Below are 2,455 nucleotides of genomic sequence, written 5' to 3' on the forward strand. Positions count from 1 at the left end.
TGGGAACGGAAACGCCGCGGTCTCAGGAGTCTCGGGCCGGGACACCCCTAGAGACGGGGATGTCTCATGGGTCAGAGCGGGCCGAGTCTTGTGTCCTTCAGTGTCGTCGTCGGGCTACGTTCACTACGGAATTCGCGCCACGTCGCCCCAACACGGAAGGAGTCTGGAAAAACGATGGTGGCCTAATGTCTCGACGTCTAGAATTTGTCTTTACTGCTGTCTACGTTTACAACTGCAAAACCCAACCCCCCCAAAAGTCAGTAGTTTCTGGAACGCATGAATTAGATTTGGCGGGGCTCAGTTGCATTTGTTACTAACTTACCTCATTGACGCTCGCGTTGTTTGTGCTTAATAAAAGTTTCTTCCTTCTTGACATCATTTTGGTGGTGGTGGTGGTGGTGGTGGTGGTGGTTGAGAATCATTTGACAGATCGAGAAATTGATCGCTTGCATTACGTTTAAGACTTGGTGTAAATAACAGCTTTTTTTGGTCTAACTCAGGATCTTGAGTTTGCGAGTCAGTCACGGTGCCACTGAGCTAAATCCCCGGCCCGGTTTTGTTTTGTTTTGAGACAGGGTCTCTCCGTGTAGTTCGGGTTGGCCTTGAACTATGTATCCCAGGTTGGCCTCAAACTCCCATCCTTATGCCTCTTGGCCTCCTGAGTGCTGGGATTACAGGTGTGTGCCACCACACCCAGTTATGATTTGCTAATTCTGAGTTTTATGCTACCTGATATTTATATTGTCAACAACATTCACTTAACATCCCCCCCTTTTTTTTGGCCTAGTGTGGTATGCTTTGAACCTAAGGAATCAGTGTTAATTTTTTTGAACTAGAAGCGTGATAGGATTATGTTGAACTGGATCTGGCTTTGGCTGCTAAACAGCATTCATGCTGTGCTTGGTGGTGCTCGCCTGTAATCCCAGCATTCTGGAGGGTGAGGCAGGAGGTTCACCATGATTTTGAGACCAGTGTAGAATGCATAGTGAGACCCTGTCTCAGGTGGATGTATGGATAGATAGATGACATCCATTATAAGTTTGATAATGGCATGCAAGGGTCACAGCCCTGGAATATTATTACCCAAGGAAACAAAATTGTTTGCGAGACCTCCTACTGGTGGTTCTATACATACATACACACACACCAGGGGTCAAACTCAGGACCTTGCGCTTATGAGGCAGGTGCGGTGTCACTTAGCTAAATCCCCAGCCCCTGGTCATTGTTTTTAAAACTCTTCTGCTATGTCTGCTGAGTAGTCATATAACAGTCATGATGGAATCCTACAAAGGGATATATTGTTGTTTGTTTGTTTTTGTTTTTGGTACCAGGGATCAAACTCCTTGTGCTTGCAAGGCAGGGGACAGAACCACTGAGCTAAATCCCTGGCCCCAAAGGGATATATTTTTAAATTTTTAGCTAGTTGTGGTGGTGTACACACATAATCCCAGCTCTCTGGGAGGCTGACATAGGATTTGCAAATTCAAGCCCAGGCTGTGCAATTTAGCAAGACCCTGTCTCAAAAAGTAGCACCCTCCCCCCCGCAAAAAGTAATAATAACAATGCTGGGAGGTAGCCGGAGGTAGTGCAGAGGAAAAAGCCATGGGTTTAATCCCCAGTAACCGCCCCCATCCCAAAGCACGTGCTTGTTAATGAAAAATAATTTTTTTTATTGGTACTGGGGATCAAACCTAGGGTCTCATTAACACTTAACACTTATGTCCTCAGCCCTTTTTATTTTATTTTGAGACAAGGTCTTGTCTAGGTAAGACTCAAGCTTTCCATCCTTCTGCCTTTAACACTGAGCTAGGCTTATGCCATCATACCTGAAATATATTCAAGTCATGCTCAAGAATCTTGTGCCTCCTGAGACACTTAATGAAGATAAATCCTTGTTTAGGGGATATACCTTAAACATTAGTGTGTCCTGTGGAAAGTTATAGGGGTAAGCTGGGGATTTGGCTTAGTGGTTTTGCCACCTGGTTCGAAAGCACAGGGTCTTGAATTCGATCCCTGGTACCCCCCCCCAAAGGTATGGAGGTGGTGCAGAAGAGCTCCTCTTGAATAGTCATTAAATGGAAAAGGGGGAGAGACAGAGAAAGATTGATATCACTGGCCTCAAACCTTCAATCCTGCCTCAGCCTCCTGAGTTCTGGGATTACACATGATACACCTTCGTGGCCAGCTCTTGCTGTGTGTGTATGTGCTGGTGATGATTGGTGATCGGATCCAGGGCTTATGGATACTAAGCACATGTTCTGCCATAGAGATACATCTACCAATCCCAGAACCAGAGTCTTTAGTGTCCAAGATGCTTGTATTTGGAGGGTGTATTCTTTTGTTAAAAAATTTTTTTGTTTTTGGTACTGGGGATTGAACTCATGTCCTTGTGCTGATGCCGGAACCACTGAGCTAAATCCCCGGCCCTCTTTTTTTTTTTTTTTTTTTTTTTTTT

The 2,455-nt window shown here is 45.1% G+C and overlaps 1 protein-coding gene across 1 annotated transcript in view; it reads left to right on the forward strand.

Moving 5' to 3' along the window:
• Ssu72 (SSU72 homolog, RNA polymerase II CTD phosphatase) overlaps positions 1-2,455 on the forward strand; it is a 29,298-nt gene that overhangs the window by 546 nt on the left and 26,297 nt on the right. The gene's annotated exons all lie outside the window — the stretch shown is intronic.

This window comes from Fukomys damarensis, unplaced genomic scaffold (genome assembly GCF_012274545.1).
Source record: "Fukomys damarensis isolate Sample0158 unplaced genomic scaffold, DMR_v1.0_HiC HiC_scaffold_23, whole genome shotgun sequence".
NCBI classification, from domain to species: Eukaryota; Metazoa; Chordata; class Mammalia; order Rodentia; family Bathyergidae; genus Fukomys; species Fukomys damarensis.